This window comes from Pteropus vampyrus, unplaced genomic scaffold (assembly GCF_000151845.1).
Source record: "Pteropus vampyrus isolate Shadow unplaced genomic scaffold, Pvam_2.0 Scaffold325, whole genome shotgun sequence".
NCBI lineage: Eukaryota > Metazoa > Chordata > Mammalia > Chiroptera > Pteropodidae > Pteropus > Pteropus vampyrus.
In genome coordinates this window covers 809,097-832,451 of record NW_011889106.1, presented here as the reverse complement: position 1 = coordinate 832,451, position 23,355 = coordinate 809,097, and the positions used below count along the sequence as shown (strand labels likewise).

At 32.4% G+C, this 23,355-nt stretch overlaps 1 protein-coding gene across 7 annotated transcripts in view; it reads right to left on the bottom strand.

Moving 5' to 3' along the window:
* LOC105304012 (protocadherin-11 X-linked) overlaps positions 1 to 23,355 on the bottom strand; it is a 751,649-nt gene that overhangs the window by 296,660 nt on the left and 431,634 nt on the right. The gene's annotated exons all lie outside the window — the stretch shown is intronic.

Here is a 23,355-nt window from a genome sequence, read left to right as displayed (position 1 = left end):
TAGAAGAAAACATAGGAACTAAACTCAAGAGCCTTGGACTTAAAGAGGATTTCATGATTCTGACCTCAAAAGCAAGGGATGTAAAAGCTAAAATAAATGAATGGGACTGCATCAAAACTAAAAAGCTTCTGCTCAGCAAAAGAAATCTTTAACAAGGTAAAGAAAGAATCATCCAAATGGAAAAATATATTTGCAAGCAACACTTCCAATAAGAGCCTAATATCCAAAATATGCAAAGAACTCATATAACTCAATAACAACAAAAACCAAACGATTCAATCAAAAAATGGCCAGAGGATCTGAACAAACACTTCTCCCTAGAGTGCATACAAATGGCCAACAAATATATGAAAAGATGTTCAACATTGCTAGCTATTAGGGAAATGCAAATCAAAACCACAATGAGATACCATCTCACACCTCTTAGAATAGCTATAATCAACAGAACAAGTAATAACAAATGTTGGAGAGGATGCCGAGAAAAAGGAACCCTCATTCACTGCTGGTAGGACTGAAAATTGGTACAGTCACTATGGAAAAGAGTATGGAGGTTCCTCAAACAACTAAGAATTGATCTACTATATGATCCAGCAACTCCTCTACTGGGTATTTACCCCAAAGACTTGAAAACCCATATCCGAAAAGATATTTGCACACTGATGTTCATAGCACATTGTAGGACATGGAAGCAACTGAAATGTCCTATAATAGATGATTGACTAAAGAAGCAGTGGTACATATATACAATGGAATATTACTCAGCCATAAGAAGAGATGAAATACTGACATTTGCGACAAACTGGATGGACCTCGAGGTAATCATGCTAAGCGAAATAAGTCAGACAGAAAAAGTTGGAAATCACATGATATCACTTATATGTGGTATATAAACCTAAAAGCAGCAAATGAGCAGGACAAACAAACAGAGACTCATGGACATGGACTATGGACTAGTGGTTACCAGAGGACTATAGACTAGTGGTTACTAGTGGGGTCAGGGAGGAGGAGAGAGGTAGGCGAGGTAAAGGCAGTCAAATATATAGGGGTGGGGGAGTTTGATGTGGATAAAAGGTATCAAATATATGGTAGCTGAAGGAAACTGGACTTTGGGTGATAATCACACAATAGAATATACAGATGTCAAATGATAATGTACACCTAAAAATTATTTAATTGTATTAACCAATGCTACCCCAATAAATTAAATAGATAGATTAGATAGATAGATAGATAGATAGATAGATAGATAGATAGATAGATAGATAGATAGATAGATAGATAGACAGACAGACAGACAGACAGATAGATAGATAGATAGATAGATAGACAGACAGACAGACAGACAGATAGAAGACAGATAGATAAAACACATAGGAGCCAAAATCAAAATATCAGCAATTCCACATCTTATCTCTTCTTATATTTGTAACATTTACATCCCAGAAGTGTTTGTGTGTGTGTTCTCAGTAAGAGTGAAGCTGACCCATGATATCAAAAAATAAATTCCTTTGTCAAAACTGATAAAGGAGTCATTAGAAAAGTATTTATTTGATCTCTTCACTTATCTTGTTTATTATGTCTCATTAAACTGAATATTAATTCTTCAAGAAATTTAGCTGACCCTAACCGTTAAATATTTAGCAGGCAATTAGCAGATGGTAGTGATTTCACTGTAACTATATTAACAAGGCATTTTAAAAAATCTATAATATATACTTCAAATTGTAAATAGTAAAACATTAATTATGGAATGTATTACCATTGATATTTGCCAGATAATGGTACATATTTGAATGCCTGTTATTCATAGAACACTAAATTAAGCAAGGAGGCATACAAAAAAAATGAAAAATAAGATCCTTATCCAAAATTGATTTAAGTTATAGATGTAATAGTGTAATCAAGCCAAATAATTTAGAAAAAAAACAAGCTCAACACGTTTGAGAGGATGCATACTAAAGCCTGGAGATGGGTAACAGGAGATTAACCAGGGAAGGCTTTATAAAGAAGGTGGTTTTGAAATTAGGTTTTTAAGAAAGGCATTGGTTGGTTAACAAGGAAAAGGACCCTTTGAATAAAATATCTGATATCTATATATAGGTAGATAAAGATATAGATGTAGATATCATAGCTAACATAGGCAGCTAGCACAAGACTGAGCATATTCTAGGAAATTTTAAAAGAGGAGAAAGGAAAGAGCAGATCACGTATGAAATCAAGACTGAATAAGCATCCAATGACTAATGTTTGCAAGGTATTTGCCCTCTTAAGATGTCAACTTGTGAAATTGATGATAATATCATTTAAACTGTAGCATACCAGAATCATTTGTACAAAGTATTATTAAACTGCTTAATTGAGGTATAATTAGCATAGAAAAACTACACACATTTAAAGTTCACAATGTAAGTTGTGACATATGCATACAGGAAGCCATCACTATAATTGAGATAGTGAATATATAACCACACTCTCGTTTCCACTTGCCTCTTAGTAATCCCTCTTACCCACTCCTCCTCACTCACTTCCCTCGGAAAAGGGCTAATTGGCTTTCTGTCAAAATAGTTGTTTTGATTTTCTAAAGTTTTACATAAATCGATTTACACTATATGTACACTTCTGTCTGGTTTATTTTGCTCAGGATAATTATTCTGAAATGCATATGCTTTGTTGCATGTATCAATGGGGCATTAGTTTTTATTGAGGAATAAGTCTATTATGTTGATTTACCAAAATTTATTTATCCATTTTCCCATTAATGGACATTTGGCATGCTTTTAGACTTTGGTTATAATAAATAAAGCTGCTATGAACATGTCCACAAGAGACTTTTTATGGACTTATAGTTTTATTTCTCTTGGGCAACTAAGAGTAGAATGGCTGGGTCATATAAAAGGAGTATGTTTTACCTTTTAAAAACCAGCCAAACTGTTTTCTATTATGTGTTTTCAATTTTACATTATCACCAGCAATATATGAAAGTTCCAGTTGCTTCACATCCTCACTAATGCTTGGTATGGAGAGATTTTAATTTCAAGAGTTCTAAATGGCGCCTTATTTTGCATTTATAATGACTAAGGATGTGCATATTTTAATGTGCTTGTTTGCCGCACATATACATCTTTTTCAAAGTATCAGTTCACATTGTTTTGACCATTTTAAATCAGATTTTTTTTTCTAATTACTAAATTTTGAGAATTTTTAAAAAATATATTGTGTATACAAGTCCTTTATCACATGATATTTACAAATACATTTTAGTGATTTGTCTTTTCATCCTCTTATGAGTGTCTTTTTAGACAAATACCATATGATTTTACTTATATGTGGAATCTAAGAAACAAAATAAACAAAATGAAAACAGACTCATAGATACAGAGAACAAAGTGGTGATTGCCAGATGGGAGGAAGATTAGGGGGCTGGGTGAAAAAGGGGAAGGGATTAAGAAGTACAAATTGGTAGTTACAAAATAGTCACATGGATGTGAAGTACAGCATAGGGAATATAGTCAACAATATTATAATAATCATATATAGTGCCAGGTGGGTACTAGAATAATTGGGGGGATCGCTATGCTGTACACCAGGAACTAATATAAAATAGTATTTATTATCAACTCTAATTGAAAAATAAAAATAAAAAAATAAAACACACAAAGTGTCTTTTTAAAAGTGGAAATGCTTAATTTTGATGAAGTACAATTAATCTTTTTTTGGTGTTACATATAAAAAATTATTGTATAAGCCAAAGTCAGAAATCTCTTCTCGTATATTTTCTTCTGAAAGGTTTATAGCTTTATGCTTTACATTTAGCTTGATAATCTATTTTGAGTTATTTTTTTTATATTGATATATGATGTGAGATATAAATTTGAGGTTAATTCTTTCATATGTGGATATCCAAATATTCCAGCACCATGTATTGACAAGAAAGTAATTTCTCCACTGAATTGCTTTTGTACCTTTGGTAAAAATCAGTTTTTTTATATATGTGTGAGTTTATTAACAGACTCTGTATTCTATACTATGATCTATTTGTCTATTTTCCCCCAAATCACAATGTATTGATTACTGTAGCATTATTGTCTAGAAGTCAGATGTTATAAATTTTCAACACTGTTCTTTTTCAAAGTGTTTATACTCTACTAGTTGCTTAGCATTCTCACATGAATTTTTGAATCAGCTTGTAAATTTCTACAAAAAAAAGCTTATAGAATTTTGATTGGGATTTGAGAGAAACTAAATCATTTGGGAGAAAATTGACATCTTAACAATACTGAGAATTTCAATCTATGATTGGTATTTTAGTTAATCTTTTCTAGGACATAGAAATGCAATTGGCATCTGAATATTGATATTGTGTCCTATGGCCTTGATAAAGTAATATGTTACTTCTAGCAGGGTTTTTTTTTTTTTTTTATAAGACAATCATGTGATCTGTGAAAAAAAGACAGTTTTATTTCTTTCTAATATTATTTTTCTTACCTTAAGCGTTGGCTAATAGCTTCAGTACATTTTGAATAGAATTGATGAGAAGGGACATTCTTGCCTTGTTCCTGATCCTAGAGAAAAATCACCCAGTCTTTCATCATTTTGTATGACATTAGCCATAGGTTTTTATAGATCTCCTTTATCAAGTTGCAAAACTTCTATTCTAGTCCTAGTCTATTGATAATTTTTATACCAAATCAATGTTAGATTTCATCATATTCTTTTTCTGTATCAATTGAGATGCTCATGTTTCTCCTTTTTAAAAGTCTGTTAATATCATGAATTGCATTGATTGATTTTGAATGTTTAAAGCAGTTAGCATTCATATGTGGATATCCAAATATTCCAGCACCATGTATTGACAAGAAAGTAATTTCTCCACTGAATTGCTTTTGTACCTTTGGTAAAAATCATTCAAAAAGAGATAAACTCCACTTGTTCATGAGATATTACCCTTTTACCCTATTGTTGGATTTGATTCACTAAACTTTTGTCAAGAATTTTACATCTATGTTCATGAAGGATATTAGTGTGCAAGTTTTCTTATTGTCCGATATCAGTTTCTGGTGTTGATATTGGAGTAATTCCAGCCTCAGAGAATGAGTTGGATTATATTCTCTCCTCTTCAATTTTCTCAACATTTGTATAGAATTGGTCTTGTTTAGTTCTTAAACGTTGGGCAGAATTCCAAGTGAAGCCATCCAAGAAGCTTGGAGTATTCTTTTTTAAAGAGATTTTTTTTTTAATTATAAATTTAATTTTTATTTTACTGATATAGAGGTATTCAGGTTTTCTATTTCTTTCTGAGTAAGTGGTTGTGTTTCTTGTCCAAGTAATTTATATATTTCATCAGAGTTGTCAGATATAGGTACAAATATTAATTTTCCTCTTTTATACTTTAAATATCTGTGGAATCTATAATGATGTTATCTCTTTATATCCTGACATTAGGAAGTTCTGTCTTTTTTTTTTTTTTTCTGACCAGTCTGGCTAGAGTTTTATCGCCTTTATTAATCTTCTCAAAGAACTAGCTTTTTGTTTCATTGATCTTCTCCCTTGTTTTTATGTTTGTTTGTTTTTTTTTAATTATTTCCTTGGTTTGTTCTCTAATTTTTGTAATTCCCTTTCTTCTGCCTACTTTTTTTCCTCTCTCGCTAATTTCTTAATGTGGAAACTTAAAGAACATTTTCGTATAATGTAAGAATTTTATGCTATCAATTTTTCTTTAATACTACTTTGGGACTTAATCCCTTCACCATGGCCTCCCTGGACACAGAGTTCCTGAAGAGTCAGCTTCAAAGATCTACTGTGCTTTGCCTAGGTACCCTCTCCCTTTGCTACAGCCTAGAAATGCTATCCAGGCAGTAAGCTAAAATATTAATAGGGATTATCTTTTTTGTTTTCCATCTCTTAGTATCACTATACTTGTAACTGTATGTATAATATCTTGAAAACCATTATTTCATACATTGTTGTTTGGTTTCTTTATTGTTTCATGTGGAGGATAAACCCTCTGACTGCTGCTTTATTGTAGGCAAAGGCAGAATTCCCAAGCAATTTTATTAGTTGTTTTTATTTAAATATAATTATTACCCTAAGTATTTGGGTTTCTAAAAAAATTTAAAACAGAACATTCTTAGTAACACATTCCATGATGTAGAATCATCTAAAATATGTCTCGAAGATTTTAATTACCAATATCTTAGTTTCTCAAAAGAAGTCTTTCTATTGAAGAAATGTTCCTAAAGGAAGATTAAAATTTATTTTGAATAGAAGTCTCAGCATGTGTATTAATGTCAGGTACATACAATATGGGCAGTTTGAGATGTTTCAATAATTAAATTCTTAAAAAAAAAACATGATCAAAAGCTGTCAGGACACAAAATAAAATGATGAGATCGATTTTTTTTTCAGAATGAAAATTATTAATTTTTACACAATAAATGTTATTTTCTCAAGTAGCAAAGAACACATGGAAGCTTTGCAGGTAGTCTAAAGGAAGACTTGTATGAGTTCTTTCTAACAAACCCACTTCAAGCTTCAGAATATAGCTTAATATGAAGTCACTTAGACTTCCCCAGTACAGGTGAAAATGAGAAATTTTGAGGACAATTGAGCACTACAAAACTGCACAATGGGTCAACATAAGGTTATTTACTACAGTACAGTTGCTTTTGGAATTTTGTAATTCAAACATTCAAAATATTCAAGGGCTTCCAAATTCATTCTTTAATCCTCTAATGTAAGATTTTCAATTCTAATGCTAATATCTCTATTTCTACACTATAACAATTTCCTTCAGATATGGCCATTGAATGAATGTAATTATGGGCTGAAGATATATGGAATATACATGCTCTAGTCTTTCAGACCATTAAAAACAAATACCTAAGAAGACTGATGAGGGATTTCATAAAGAAATGTTTTATAATTTTTCATTGCATTCCATTTCAAATAATGAGAAAAAGACATGGCATTTCTAATAATTTGCACAAATTTGTATTTTTCAAGGAGATTCTGACTTTTCATATATTGATATAGGTAACAATAACTTCATTAAACATGCAAAAGATAAATAAAAGTGTAGATGTTGTGGGTAGTCTTCCTGGGGGAAAATGGGAATAGAAAATTAAAAATTCCTAAGTGGCAGAGAGAGAAAAAAATGGAGTAGATGATAGAGGCTCTGTTCATCCCTCTGAAAACCAAATCAAAGTTGTGATGGAAACAAGGAGCAACATCAAGGAAAAATAGCCTGGGATGAATAAGCCATACAACTAGGGAGCAATCCAAGAAAGCACCCTCCAATGGTGGAGGGTAGGATGGGGCTGCCCCAGGGTGAGGAGCTGAGTGCGAACTAGGCTGTGGCAGCAGCAGCGGTAGGGGCTGAATCCATGAGCAGATTTTTGCTGTGACTCACCTGCCTGCCCTGAGCACCAGTGTCGATTTTGCTGCACGCATGGGGCACAAGGGACTTACAGGGGGACATTGTCGGAGTGAGGGTCAAAGAGAGACTCACCTGTACAGAAGTGCCAGCAGTATCCATTGTTCTCTGTTGAGTCCTCCTCCCTCCCAGTGCTCAGACACAGTGCCACCATAGTCAAGAGGTCATCAAACTTGATAACAGAGGTCACTCCACCCAGAGGATTCCCTGAAACCCCGCCTCCCCCAACTCATGGCCCCACAAGCCACATCCAGGTATATCCTCAGCAAGTCAGGTGCTCTTTGCTGAGCAGCGCCTAGACTCACATTGACGCCAATTGGCCTCGGTTTCTGGTGTGGACTTTTGAAGCAACCATAAGCACAATATCTGTGGATTGCTTGCTGAATCTTAACAGATGGCACCAGAGGGATAGAGGCTTGGGCTAAGTTTGGCCTTCAGCTGAACCCATCTCAGGACTGTGCCACTGGACACCTACTTCACAAATCCACACTAATAAGACCAGGAGACTTAGGAGCTTTGTGTAGTACATAGAAACAGATTCAGAAAGGCAGCCAAAATGGGAAGTCAAAGAAGCAGAAACCATACGACAGAATAGAACAGAAATTCAGTTATTATGGAGTTGAGTAATTTATCAAATGCAGAGTTCAAAACACTGGTTATAAAGATGCTCAATGAACTTTTGGGAAGTGTAGATAAAATCAATAAAGAGATAAAAAAGAAAAACACATAAAAATGGAAATGAAAATTATAAAAGAGAACCAGTCTGAAATGAAGAACACATTATCTGAGATGAGAAGTATATTAAATGGAATAAACAAAGGAATAAACAAAGTGAATAAAGAAAAGGATCAAATACCCTATCTAAAGGACGGGAAAGCCAAGGACATGCAATCAGATGGCAAGAGATAAGATGCCAAGACTATACAAATAATTTAAGGAACATATGGGACACTATTAAGGGTCCAAATATCAGTCTAATTGGAATAACTGAAGAAATTGAAGATGTTGAACAGCTGTTTGAAGAAATAATGATGGAACAGCTGTTTGAAGAAATAATGATGGAAAACTTCCCTAACCTGGTGAAGAAAATGAACATGGAAGCTCAGAGAATTCCAAAAATCAGGGATCCAAAGAGGCCCACACCAAGACATATCATAATTAAAATGCCAAAGATTAAATACAATGAAAGAATATTAAAAGCAGCAAGAGAAAAACAGATAGTTACTTATAAGGGGACACCCATAAGACTGGCAGCTGATTTCTCAAAAGAAACTATGCAGGATGGAAGGGCTTGGCAAAAAATGTTCAATAGGATCAAGACCAAAGATCTACAGCCAACAATAATTTATCTAGCAAAGCTATCAGAGCTGAAGAACAGATAAAGAGCTTCCCAGGCAAAAATAAGCTAAAGGATTTTATCACCACCAAAGCAGTATTACAGGAAATATTTGAGGGATTTCTTTAAGAAAACAACAACAACAACAACAACAACAACAACAACAACAACAACAACAAACATATATCAAAAACAGGAATAAAGAATGGTAACAACCACATTTCTATAAATAAGTACCTTAAGTGAAAAATAATTAAGTGTTCCAACCAAAAGATAGAGTGGCTGAAAGGATATGAAAACAGGACCCCTACATTAGAAAAGAAAGGAGACGGAAAATGATATTGCTTTGATGGACCTAGAAGGTATTTAAGTCAGACAGAGAAAAATAAACACTATATGATTTCACTTATATGCAGAATCTAAGGAATAAAAAACAAAACAAAACAACTAATCAATAACAGACTCACAAATATAGTAGACAATTTGGAGATTGACAGAGTGGAGGGGGTTTGGGGGATTGGGAGAATGGGGTGAAGGGTTAAAGAAGTACAAATTAATAGCTGATAGATGGTCATGGGAATGAGGAACACGACATAGGGAATGCAATTAACATTAATATGTTGGCTAGGTGGAAGGTCAGGGGAGGGAGGGAGCAATTGGGGTGATCATTTTATGAAATGATCATAACCAATGATCAGTGCTATCATTTTATTTTCCATTATATAATAATAAACATTTATCCAAAATAATTGAATATAACATGTTGTAGAGTAAATATAATACACAGTGACTATATTCCTCATATTGGCAGATTCATATTTCCCAATGATGGCTCTAAAAATATCTGCTGTATCCTGCATGTTTCTCTAGGTCCTTGCTACTCCATGATCAAATGATGGAGTCTGTATTCCCTCTTCTTGAATCTGGGTAGGCCTTTATGACTATCTCCATTAACAGAGTAAAGCACAAATGATGCTGTATAAATTCCAATGTTAAGTTATAAAAATGCTGTCTACTTTCACCTCTTTCACTCTTAGATCCTTTTTAGTTTGTCTCTGATTTCTTTGAGGCTGTCATAGTGTAAGGAAGCCCAAACTACTACACATGGAGAAGACCAAAATCTACATAAAGAAAGAATTGCCCTACCAGTTTGCAGCTTTTTCAGCCAGCTGCTGTTCCAACTCTAGCCAACTTCTGACTTCAATTACATGAAAAATCCAAAACCAGAACTGCTGTGAGGTATAAAAAAATAATTGATATTCTTTTAAGCTACTGAGTTTAGAAATTATTTGTTACATAGTAATAAATAATCAAAATAGTCAATCCTTTTATTTTAAAACATTGATATCTGAAATGTATAGCATGTTTCACTATCATCAGTTATTAACACCGTGGTATTAATTTCTCTGAGTAGCAGTTGTTTATAGAAAGATGCAATGGAGTCGAGTTAGCTTTGATAGGGACGTGGATCTCAGGAAAATTCTGGAGCAATGAATGAAACTAATGTAAGATGGGCAACCAGGGTACAACTTGAGGACAGGAACTAGATTAATGGACATTCTGGAGGCTACAATAAGCTTTGACTGGTGAATCAAGGTGTTCTTAAAGTATAAGTCAGGGTTGTGCTGACTGTGGCATTTGCCATAGCTGTGCGACTGCCAGGGCACAGTTACCATCTGCCTTCTCTGTAGCACAGGGAAGAAATTTGAAGGATATATGAAAAACTGTGAATTTTTTTCTCTCATTTAACTAAAAAATATCATTTAAAATCAATTTGGCTACTTCAATTGGAATGATGAATTTCCTAAAATTTATTTGTTAAAGTATTGTTTTCCTTGATGATAGAATTACTTCATGTGGAGACTATCTTAGTATAATTTTGATTGTACTCATGATTACTGCTCTTTGAAATTTGAAATGTATATAGATTTTGTGAGAAAAGCAAGACTTGTTGGTTATTATCATTTCCTTTCTGTTTTTATTTATCTAAGATTATGGAAGGTGTGGTGTGAGAAAGACTGAGAGTCATTACTTGTCTAATTCTGAGCCATACAATGTTATCAAGTTTGAGAGTGTCCAAGACCATCCCATTCCTAAAGACTTTGGTTACTCAGTTTCTATCATTGTCTATTGGATATCCTTTCATTTCAAAGAATTGCAGTATGTTAATAATGACACTCAAGGTGATGGTGATAAATAATATTATTATGAACTACATTGTTATGTTTTCTATATTAGAAACTTTGCTCAGCAATAAATTGCCTATAAACATTACTCAGGGTAATCTATCTTCTTGTTACTTGAAGGCATTGAAAGAAAAATAGAAGAATGTCGCCGAGTTATCCCAATAACTCTACAGAGTGCTGTAAAGCTCTAACTCTGTAAATGAATGTAAATTTATCTGAACTATAAAATCAGATTGTTCATTCTATCAACACTGCAGAAAGGGATTGCCAAGTTGATTTATAAATACTGTGGACACCACCAAAGTAATGTACTGCCTTCCAGCAACAGGTTGTCAAGTTTGCACAGAAGACCACGTGCACTGGGGTTGCCTCACATGTGACCTGAGTGCTCTAGCCAACAGAGCAGAGCAGGCATCAGTGATTTTAGCACAGCTTGTCAAACCTTTGAATGTACTAGAAATATCATATTCTTACTCATCGAAAAGGTATATGAAGGTTATTTTTTAATTCTTCTACCTTTAATTAACCAGGATATTCCCTCTCTATGCTAGTCCCATCTTAAACCACCAGCTTAAAGCAGAACACACGCTTATCGTTGTTCTCAAAATAATTTTAATAAAGAAATACAGAATATATGAGCAAGGATTATATTATGACCTAAAACTACTCTCTGGAATGCTGATTGAATTTTATTTTTATCATAATTAATTTGTCCTGGATTAGCTGTATGTGATTACAGCTCAGAATAAATTTAAATATATATATGTATATATATGTATGTATGTAATTGAATTTCTATTATTGAAACGAGGATGAATCTATATATTTAAAGGAAATGAATTTAACACTTTTAGAAGCAGGGTGAATCTGATGAGGGGTCTTAGGGTGTGAGAACAAGTCTCCCTTTCACAGAGGCACACATCTGTATTCTTAGTAAAATATCAGTGTCTAAAAGTTGAGGAGAATGTGCTAGACTCCAAGATAAGCACAGAATATTCTCCTAGGGGCTCACCAGACCACCTGTGAATGAATGAAAGCCAGAATTCAAGAATGAATCTGGAGATTTATTGCTTCTTTATTCATCTTATGGTGTGAGGTAAATGACAAATCCTACAGGAAATGACAAAACTTTTTTTTTCTAGTCCTATAACAGTTTGAACACCAGCCTATCTAAATATTATAACAGTAAGGGAAAAAAATTACAGCCTGATAGCTATTCTGATTAGTTTTTATAGAGCATCATACTTTTAATCAAATTTATATAAGAAGCCCTTATTTCCCTTTTAAAACAAAAGCTTTAATTTTTTTCACATAGCATAGTGATAGCATTAAATAGAAAGGAGTAGGCTTTTTCTCCCTATGAAATCGTTATGAAGTATTTGTTTATAGCAATGCACTTGCTTGTTAATTGGTTAGTTTCTTGCTTAAGCAAGCAAATAACCTAAAAAGGATAGTGTCATTACTCAGCAACTAAATGAAGTAGCTGTAAACATATCATCAATTTCAAGTTAATAGTCTTTCCCAGTGGTTTCAATGAGAGGACAATATGGAACTGAAAGAGGAAACGCAAACTATTTGACAGATCTAAAGGACATAACACCACTAAAACAGAACCGAAACTACTGTTAAAATAAAATAACATTAATAAGCACGTTTTCCATCATTTCAGTTTTACTATAGCTCTTTGATTTCAAGCTATTTTTTATAGCTCTCTGACTCTTTTGTCCTTAAAATGACAGTATTCTCTTTGCAACAGGTTTTATATGTTAATAGTATTGTTATTAATAGTATTGTAGTAGCAATTGAATTAGTATTGTTACCTTGGGAACAACTGTTTTAACTGATTTTCTTTGTTAGGAACTATTTTTAGGGTTACTTATTTATATAATGTGTAATATATGTTTATATTAGGATAAGTAGAAACTTAATTTAATTAAATAAGATACAAAGACTTTATAAAGCCCTAAAACTATACTCGTCTCCGTGATCAAGTCCATTATTTCATATATTTTTTGCATCATACTTAACCCCTCTCAGCCTCAGTTTTGCCATCTGTAAAATATTGTTAAAAATAACTGTCTTCTCTGATTATTTTGAAGTATATGAAATAATAAATGGAATGTACATTGTAAATACTGAGTAAATGTTTATTTTCATTTTGTTGTTACTGTTGTTAGTGTTTTTCTTCATACATATTTGATTCAGCCATCTCTCCATTTGGAGAAAATTACATATAATTCTAGAAAATTTTGATAGCAATTACCAAGGATCAAGTTAGTTATATTTAATGTAATACCGAATATTTAGTATTCTTTATTTCGGGTAAATATGTATATTAAGTACATGTGTTAAGTATGTAAGATCAAATTACTATAATATGTAATTGACTAAATTAACCATCAGGTGATGTCAACAGAAAGTTATACAGACATTAATTGTAATTTAAATGGCTATATATCAACAAAGTATATATGTTTCTGCTACAAAATCTTAAAAAATAGAAAATATATTGTATACTATATATACAATTAAATAAAAACTATATATGAACATAGTCAAAAACTGGAACATTAGGAAAACATGATGTTTGAATAATGAGTATAACAAAATTGTAAGCAATTTTTTTCTTTCATCCTAATATCTTCATATATTGTTATAATGAACTACATATAATGAATCAATGAGTTTAAAAATGTGTAATGCCATTTACCTGCTAGTGATATGAGCAAGCTTAATGATTTATGGATCATATATTCTCCATACGGTTAAAAAAACATGTGTGTGTGTGTGTGTGTGTGTGTGTGTGTGTGTGTGTGTGTGTGTAGAGAGAGAGAGAGAGAGAGAGATTTTCTGCCTTCATCAGCTCTACCTACTATCTACCTATATACCTACCAAATGAGCAAGTCAAATCAAAGACATTTATTTAATGATTATTTGGCAAATACAAAGCATTTAACTCTCTTGAAGTTCTATTGAAGAATCTTTAGCACAACTATCCATTACCCCCATCCTTCCTACCGCTCATCAATTGACTACTTAAATTAAAGGTCATTATGTATTAATACCCTTATTTTTTTCCCTCTACCTATTCAAATATTTCCACTTTTACCTACTCTGGTTTCATCCAGCGATGTCACAAAGAAATATTACTCTGTTCTTCATCTCCTTCATACCTTCTCATGTGTATTAGCAGATAGCCTCAAATGATAGTGAAACAAAATTCTAGTAAATTACAGAATAAACCTACAGTGTTATACTTCTGTTATTACTTTTGCCTATAATTCTCTTTCCTGTGCTTCTCTTCCTAGAAAATGCCTAACCATTCTTCAAAATCAACTCAAATATACTTCCTTCCATGATTTTCTCAGTCATTCTCACAGTATTATTTGCCTAGAATTTGGTAAATTTTAATAAAATATTAACTAAATTGTCTCACAATTTATAGTTTGTCTTCATCCCATACTACTTTGTCTAAAGCAAGCACTAAGACCTGCTTGCTTATAATCTTCAGCATCTAGCACAGTTCCACAAATGCTCAGAAAATTTGATGATCAAAGCATATGAGGTTTGATACTTCTCCTGACATTAGAAGAGAACTAATAGTTTGTTCTATTAACGAAGCAACATTTATGTTGAGTTCATTTGCCAAGTCTGTCTGGTCTGAGTGAAAAAGTAAAAATTAAGTGCATTCTTGTTTTGGTAGTTATACTTTCATAATTGTTTAAGTTGTTTTCTCAACTCTCTACTTGGTTTGGTTGAGGTTATAGCAAAAATAAGTGAAAAACAATGCCACTAAATGAAAAGATTTTTTTTTTTCAACATGGATGTTATGGCTCAGGGTCACCTCTTTGAGACCAATTCTGTGGAAATGAAATTATTCAGATGACTCCAGTCAATTATTAAGCAAGCAATATAGCTAGCAAAACAACAACTCCCTCAAAAAAAAAAAACAGCTGTTAAGAAAAGAGTTATGAAATATTTAAACTGGCTCTCTGTTGATTAAAATGTATCAGGCAGATGTCGATCTTGCACTGCAGTTCATGCTAGATAAGTTTGGCATGAGTAAATGGTACATGTTAGAGAATATCTGAGTATGAATAGAGTGTATAGCTAATATTACTGTGCATCCACGTGCATCTATAAAAGTTCAAAGATTTGAAAGGTGTGTAGTAATTCAGCTTGTTCAGGGCTCTCTGGGAGGTGTGCATGTTGATTGCACTCTTCCTGTGGTGTGCATGGATGGAGATTCATGCTGGTACTTGAAAGGAAAATAAATTAAATGGCAATCCAAATCATGGCATATTATAAGGCATTAAAATTTAAACATATTGAATGCTGAACCTATAGAGGCTTTCACGAAAATATTAATTTACTTCCGTCCTCAAACATTACACTTTTTGTTTTTCATAGACTGATAATCAGTCTTATGCCCTATTTGTATAATTAACATTTATTGAGTATCTCAGTGTTTTAGATATTGTAAAAAAATAATCCAGTGTTCCATGTTGATGTATTTAATAAGATTGTGTGAAAAACAGTATTGGACATTTATGAGTCATATTGTTTAAATGAAAATTATACAATTTGACTTGTTCAAAAAATTACTTAATGAATATTCAAATATAAGGACCATAAGAAATTTGTTCTTTCTTTTCTTTAATGTGAAGGAAGTATGTAATGATGAAAAGAGCATAGCTTTTGCCCAGGTAATGTAAGCTTGTCTTCTTCATCAGCCACTGACTAACCATATAACACTGGCCGAGTTGCTCAATCTCTGTAAGGCTCTGTTTTTTCATCTTCAAAGAGAGCTAAAAGTACCTACCTTTAGGTGAAGTATTTTTTAATGTCCCTGCCACATAATAGGTACTCAATAAATGTTAGTCACTATCTTACAAACAAAACCAAAAACAAAAGGCCTAAATTCTGTGGAATTACAAACCACAGAGGTACTGTCTTTGTCCCTCCTTCATTACTGTCACTGAACTGCCCTGGTGCCTCTAAGTGAAGACTAATGAGAAACAGCTGTCACTGGGAAAACATGGGCAATGATCAGTACACAACAACTCAGTCATTAATAAAGAAACTATCGTGCATGGAACAGTAGCATGAAACAAATCAAACAATCATCATTGACAGCTTTAGATATTTGACTAAATTAACTCCATGTCACCAAAAGACACTGGGGAAAACCTCCATTCCTGAATGAGTTAGGCATTTCAGGCTTTAAATGTATCTTTTAATTTTTCTCATTCAAGGATACATATAATTAAAAAAAAAAAAACTTTGGTTTGGAAAATTTTTTTAAATTAGGGGGTTAGTTTCAACCGTTGTTAATTATTGTTTTCCAAGTTCCAAAAAAAAATCCACTGGAATGTAAAATTTAAAATGTTAAGATAATTTGTTGCTGGTAAAACAATTATTCAAATTTCTAACTAAGGTTTTAGTAACTGCTTGCCTTTCCTACAAACGGAAACCTATTCAAGTCAGGCACGTATTTTTTTTTGTTTCTTCAGAGTTCTTACCTAGTAACTTACTTGAAAATAATACAATATTTATGTCAGTGATGCTATTAATTTTAGTAGCAGATTAGTAAAAACATTTTTTTTCTCAGGGAACATAATCTCTAACTTTAACATGTAAGTTAATATAAAAATAGAATTCAATTTTGACAACTTTAAAGGAAACTTGCTTGGAAATAAAACTATTTTATTAAATAGAAAACATCTATGTTAATAAAAATTTTTCATACTATATACAAACTCTTCTTTGAACTTATCTGACAGTGATATTAGATGTTTCTCCGTTTTCTCATATTGGTCTGCAAGTTCTTCAAAGGACGGAACTACATTATGCCAAACATGCAACTATATCATAAAAAGAAGGCAAGTTACTATGTTTTGTGGAGGGCAAAAAAAGTAGAAAAATTAGTTTGTCATATAACGGTTTCATAACCACTAGCGGAAAGAGTCAATATATAGACAGGTCTGACTCTTATCTTGAAGGACACCAAGGCACGCTTTTGCACTATAATAATGCTAAATTTGATTATGCAAAATAATTTAAAATGAACAGTTTACTTGACAATGTTTAAATGATCTAATCTACTCAATGCAGATACTTAATTCGCAAAAGATGGCATTTTGTTGCCCTACTTTCTCAATAACAGTAACTGTTTCTTTTCTATGCTAGAAAAGTAAAAAAAAAAATCCTATTCTATGAAAAAATTGTTAATATCATCCTGCTGCTTCCTCATCCTATATTTCTGATATCTTATCCATATGCTATATACAAGGCAAAAAAAAAAAAAGACTATCTTTAATTTCCATGTAAAAAATAGTAGTTAAAAGACTTGAATTTTCACATTAAAATTGTAAAACAATGTTAGGGACAAAAGTATGTCATGGACACACTATAATTACTTCCTTTCTAAGGTACATAAAGCAAACACTAACAGAGATGGGAAATAAGTCCTGTGAGCTACTGTGAAAAAAAAAATGACTTCATGGCTTTTCTAGAGAATTTACTTTCAGTTGCTAAATGTGGTGACAATTGCTAATGGAACAATGTCAATATTTGAGAACTAGGACTTTGGTTTATTTTCTTTCCTCTCCTACTTTAAGAACTATAAATTTAAATAATTTCCTCTGCTGATGCTATATCAAGTAACATTATAAAATAATCAGAAAAAAAACAAGAAGTAATAAATGCAAATATTAGCCACTATTTAGAAAACTAATAATTAGCTGATGTAGAAAATCTTTTGGAAGGTTGACTCTACCATGAAATAGAGTCAAAGTGAAAGGCAAAATTAACTTAAAAGCAGAAAAGATCCTACTATAATTGAATGTCTACTATGCATCCTGTAGTTTTAGGCATGATTTTATTTATTTTCAAAAACATTGGAAGATTGGTATCCTCATTTAACATTCTTATTTTTCTTAAATGTTTCACATATCAAAGTTTATTCTTCATCTATTTTTTTATCTAATAGAAGTTAGGTGAACTAGAAGTCTGGTTGAGATAAAGTCACTATAGATAAAATCATTTGAGTTTTTCAGAAAATTCAGAACTTGAGAAATTCATTATTTGGCCCATTTCCATTGATCTTAAATTCTTTTTATTCATCAAACTGCTCAGATTATTTTACTTGAAGTTTCAGGTGATTCAAGACTTACAGATAAAATCTATAATATGCCATATTTTACAAAACAAACAAAAAACTAAATGCTAATCATTTTTCAAAAGTCCGTAGACATATTTCATCACAAGGAAATTCATATATTCTGAAGATTATCTTTCTCCTCAGTAGTTTTGCTTTTCACTCATATCAGAAAGAGAATAGATAGAATAAATGAAAAAATATTACAATTCAGAAAAAAAGTGAAGTCAACACACACACAAAAAAATCCAAGTAGGGATATATGTTTCAGAAGGAAAAAGAGATTTTAGAATGATGTTTATGAAACTGAAAGCTTCTATTTCCAAACTTAATTATACATAGTTTTCCAGTCTAATTTCTTTATTGCTATGTATTTCAACCTGAACAGAAGAGCAAAACATGAGAGAATGGTGAAAATGGTCAAGAAAGGTATGCAGAGTCAGATCATAAGAGGAAGTTGAATCCCATAGTTTATATGAAGGAAAGGGCACACAGCACCATAGTGACTGGCTGGAGAAAAACATAGCATGGAATCCATATAAGAAAATAGGAATAATGGCTTCACTGAGGGGTAGAAACTGGAGTATCTGGAGATGGAACCAGATGTTTCTGTTCCTTAAATTTTTTTTTTAATAATACAATTTTTAAAAATGTTAACCTTCATGATCGAGTAACAGATATTTGGAAAACAATAGAAGAAAATCTAAGTCAGTATTAAAAAAAAAAATGCTGCTGTACAGGTGGCTACATTTTGTACCAGCTGTCACTAGCTTGGAGAAATTTCCCTGCCAGTGAAAGGTGCACTGCTAATGAGCACTTTCCATTGTTTTCTTAGTGGAGAGAAAGTCCCATTTTATTTAAGATATATGGTAGGAGCTACAGGTTTGCATTTTGTTTTGTTTTGTTTTGAATTTGTTTCTTTTACTGTGGTAAAATATATACAACAATTTATCATTCTAACAATTTTAATTGTACAATACAATGGAATTAAATACATTTGCATTGTTGTGCAACTGTCACCACTATCCATATCCAGAACGTTTTCATCTACTTAAACAAAAATCCTGCACAAATTAAATAATAATTCCTCATTCCTCTTTACCCCTAACTCCCACCAACCACAATTCTTCTTTCTATGTCTATGATTTTAACTACTCTAAGTACCTCATACAAGTGGAGTCATGCAGTATTTGTTCTTTCATGCCTGGCTTATTTTGCTCAGCACAATGTCTTTGAAGTTCATCCCTGTTGTAGAATGTCTCAGAATCTCCTTCCATTTTAAAGTTGAATAAAATTGCATTGTACGTGTATTCCACATTTTTCCCAGTTAGATTTCTTCCACCTTTTGGCTACTGTAAAAATACTGCTATGAATGTGGGTGTACAAATATCTGTTCTAGTATTCGCTTTCAATTATTTTGAATATATACCCAGAAGTGGAATTGCCGAATCATACTGCAATTCTGTTTTTAATTTATTGAGCAAACACCATATTTTTTGCCACAGTGTGGTAGAATTTTACATTCTCATCAGCAACGCACAAGGGTTTCAATTGTTCCCCATCTTCACCAACACTTGTTTTTCTGTTTTTGTTTTTTCACAGTAGCAATCCTAATGGGTAAGACGTAGTATCTCATTATGGTTTTGATTTATGTTTCTCTAAGAGTAATGTTGAGCATATTTTTGTGTACTTAGTGGCCATTTCTATATCATCCTTGGAGAAATGCCCATTCGAGACTTCTGCTTATTTTTTAATCAGGTTGTTTAGGGTAATTTGTTGTTGTTGAGTTGTAGTTCTTTATATATTCTAAACATTAACCCCTTATCAGATATATGTTGGTAATGCATGTTGATGCAAAAAAGTTTTACATTTTAATTTAGTCCAATTTATTCTGTTTTTGTTATTCTGTTATTGTGCTTTTGGTGTCATATTTAAGAAACCATTGCCAAGTTCAAAATCATGAAGCATTTCCCGTACGTTTTCTTCTAAGAGTTAAATGCATTATTTCTTATGTTTAATTCTTTAATTCATTTTGAGTTAATTTTGTATATGGTATAAGATAAAAAACGAACTTCATTCTTTTGCATGTGGATATCTATTTTACCCAACATCATTGTTTAAGACTGTCAAGTCCTCCATGGAATGGTCTTGGCATCCCTGTCAAAAGTCATTTGACCATATATATGAGGGTTTGTTACTGGACTCTATTCTAGTCCATTGGCCTATATGTCAATATCAACAATACACTGTTTTGATTACTGTAGCTTTGTAGTAACTTTTGAAATCAGAAAGTGTGAGCCCTCCAATTATGTTGTTTTTCAAAATTGTTTTATCTATTTGAGACCCCTCAAAACTCCATATGAATTTTAGGATGGATTTCTCTATTTATGCCAAAAAGTGTTGAGATTTTAATAAAGATTGCATTAAACCTGTAGATCATTTTAAGTAGTATTGATATTTTAACAATATTAGATCTCTCATTCCATGAACATAGGATGCCTTTTTGTTTATTTATGTCTTTAATTTCTTTTGGCTGAATTTTGTAGTTTTCAGTCTATAAGTCTTTCACCCCGTTGGTTAAGTTTATTCCTAAGTATTTTGTTCTTTTGATTTTGTAAAAGAAATTATTTTCTTAAATTGTAAATAAAATTATTTTCTTAATTTAATTTTGGATTGTTCATTGTAGATATATAGAAATTGTTTTTTGCATGTTGATATGGTATCTTGTTTATGATTTCTAACACTTTTTTATGAAAACTTTAGGGTTTTTTACATATAAAATCATGTCATCTGAGAATAGAGATAATTTTATTTCCTTTCCAATTTGTATGTTTTTTTTTTTCTTTTCCTTGCTTAATTGCTCTGGCTAGCATATTTAGTACTTGGTTGATCTGAAGTGGCAAAAGCAGACATCCTTTGTCTTGTCCCTCGTCTTAGAGAAGTTTATAGACTTTCACCATAGTGTACGATTTTAGCTGTGAGCTTTTCATATACAGCCTTTACTATGTTGAGATAGTTTTTTATCCCAAGTTTGTAAATTGCTTTTTTTTTTATCATGCAAGGATGTTGAATTTTGTCATGTTTTTCTGCATCAGTTGAGATGATGATGTAGTATTTTCCCCTTTCTTTTCTTAATATGGTATATAATGTTGATTGATTTTTGTATGTTGAACCATCCTAGCATTCCAGGAATAAACCTCATTTTGTCATGTTGTATAATTCCTTCACTATGCAGCTGAAGTTGTTTGCTAGTATTTGTTGAGAATTTTTCATTAATATTCATCAGGAATTTTGGTCTGTAGTTTTCTTTTCTGGTTGTGTCTTTGTCTTGCTTTGGTATCTGAGTAATGCTTTCCTCCTAGAATGAGTTAGCAAGTGTTCCATTCTTTTTTTCTTTTTTCTTGGAAGAAATTAAGAAGGATTGAATCAAATTTTTTTAACTTTTGGTAAATTATCAGTGAAGGCTTCTTGTCCTGGGCTTTTCTTTGTCGGAACATTTTTTGTTTGCTTGTTTGTTTTTCTTTTTTTTTCCTTTTATTTTCTTTTTCTTAATTTTTAATTAAGTTTATTGGAGTAACATTGGCTAATACAGTTATATAATTTTCAGGTGTACATTATTATTTGACATCTGTATATTTTATTGTGTGTTTACCACCCAAAGTCCAGATTTCTTCAGCTACCATATATTTAATTCCCTTTACCCACTTCACCCTCCCCTAAACTCTATATTTGTCCCCCTTTATCCCATCTATCTCCCCCCTACTCCCCCATCCCACTAGTAACCACTAGTCTATAGTCCTCTGACAACCACTAGCTTATAGTCCATGTCCATGAGTCTCTGTTTGTTTGTCCTGTTCCTTTGTTGCTTTTAGGTTTATATTCCACACGTAAGTGATATCATGTGATTTCAACTTTTTCTGTTTGGCTTATTTCGCTTAGCATGATTATCTTGAGATACATCCATGTTGTCGCAAATGGCAATATTTCATCTCTTCTTATGGCTGAGTAATATTCCATTGTATATATGTACCACCGCTTCTTTATCCAATCATCTATCGTAGGATACTTCGGTTGCTTCCATGTCCTGGCCATTGTGAATAATGCTGCTATGAACATCGCTGTGCAAATATCTTTTTTTTGGATATGGGTTTTCAAGTCTTTGAGGTAAATATCCAGTAGAGAGATCTTTGGATCATATGGTAGATCAATTCTTAGTTTTTTGAGGAACCTCCATATTGTTTTCCATAGTGGCTGTACCAATTTGCAGTCCCACCAGCAGTGTATGAGGATTTCTTTTTCTCCACATCCTAACCAATATTTGTTATTATTTGTCCTGTTGATTATAGCTATTCTAACAGGTGTGAAATGGTATCTCATTGTGGTTTTGATTTGCATTTTCCTAATAGCTAGCAATGTTGAGCATCTTTTCATATATTTGTTGGCCATTTGTATGTCCTCTAGGGAGAAGTGTCTGTTCAGGTTCTCTGCCCATTTTTTGATTGGATTATTTGTTTTTTGTTGTTGTTGTTGTTGTTATTGAATTGTATGAGTTCTTTGTATATTTTGGATATTAGGTCCTCATCGGAGGTGTTGCTTGTAAATATATTTTCCCATTCGAATGTTCTCTCTTTACCTTGTTGATGATTTCTTTTGCTGAGCAGAAGCATTTTAGTTTGATGTAGTCCCATTCATTTATTTTAGCTTTTACATTCCTTGCTTTTGAGGTCAGAATCATAAAATCCTCTTTAAGTCCAAAGTTATTTGCTTTTCAACTGGGACATAGCTCTTTATTCCAGCAAAGGCACAGCTCCTCAGAGCAGCAGTTATTCAGCAAGGGCACAGTCCACCTCACAAGTGACAGTGTTATCTAGTAAGTGCACGGCACCCCCACACCCCGACCCGACCACCACCGTAAGGATGTTTTGATTACTCGTTTAATCTCTGGAGTCTATTAAGATTTTCTATTTCCTCATGATTAAGTTTGAGAAGCTCTGTGTTTCTAGAAATTTTTCCATTTTTTCTAGGTTATCCAATATGTTGGTATATAATTATTCATGATAGTCTGTTATAATTCTTTTTGATTCTTTAAAATCAATAGTAATATCCCTTCTTTCACTTCTGATTTTATTTATTAGAGTCTTTCTTTTTCTCTTTGTTAATCTTGCCAAAGGCTTGTCAATTTTGCTGAAGCTTTTTTTTTTTTTAATGTTATCCAATATGTTGGTATATAATTATTCATGAT